This window comes from Sinocyclocheilus anshuiensis, unplaced genomic scaffold, assembly GCF_001515605.1.
Source record: "Sinocyclocheilus anshuiensis isolate Anshui unplaced genomic scaffold, SAMN03320099.WGS_v1.1 scaffold564, whole genome shotgun sequence".
Lineage (NCBI taxonomy): Eukaryota > Metazoa > Chordata > Actinopteri > Cypriniformes > Cyprinidae > Sinocyclocheilus > Sinocyclocheilus anshuiensis.
Genome location: NW_015557086.1, coordinates 72966 through 73859, shown reverse-complemented (window position 1 = coordinate 73859; position 894 = coordinate 72966).

Genomic DNA, 894 nt, shown 5'->3' with positions numbered 1-894 from the left:
GCGGGGCATAGAGGAGAAACAATAATGAACATTATGTGGAAAATAATGTTTTTTTAACCTTAAACCGCATAAACACATTTCATTACACCAAATACACAAAATAATGTTCTTTTTAGCAACATCATATGACCCCTTTAAAATACCAAGTGTTACGTTATTCTTCTGAAAATAGAACATGAAGAGAAATGTACAGCTCGTTCAGTCAAACTGACTGATAAGGATTATTTGTAGCGCAACCTTATGATCTGATTATGATCTAATTACACGTGTTCACGTGTTCACGTTCAGAGAGTTGTGTTCCAGCAGATGACGTGTAGCATAAACTCCGGTGAGAATATGCTAGTCTAGTGAGAACCAAGTTTTGTTTACAGCAAAGGAAAACCAGTCTCCTCTTGGTTTATATCGAAATCCTCTGACATTTTTACTTCTAATTCGTGACTGGTGTTTTGTTTTTCTCTCTTCTCTGCACTGTAAAAAATTATTGTGATTTTAACAGTAAAAGACTGTAAAAATGCTACAGTAAAAACCTGTTAACTGGTTAACAGTAAATTTCCATACTATATACGTGAATAAATGTAATTACATTTAATGTAATTTTACAGTAAAATACTGTTAAAAATACGTTTTTGGAAGTGAAAAAGAAAAAGCTACTGTATAATTTACAGTGAAAAACCGTAAATGGACACTCCCAGAATTCCCTGCATGACACTTCATATTTGATGTTTTTTTGTTGAAATAACATGTTTCTTCTTAGTTTTTTTCTTATAAGTTGTGTACATTAGGGTGTACATCTTACATCTAATGTTAAATTAATGTTTATTGCATTATTTCAGTATCATGTGTGTCACCATGATGGGGTTTAGTGTTTGTGTGAATGACACTGTGCACCTTCAA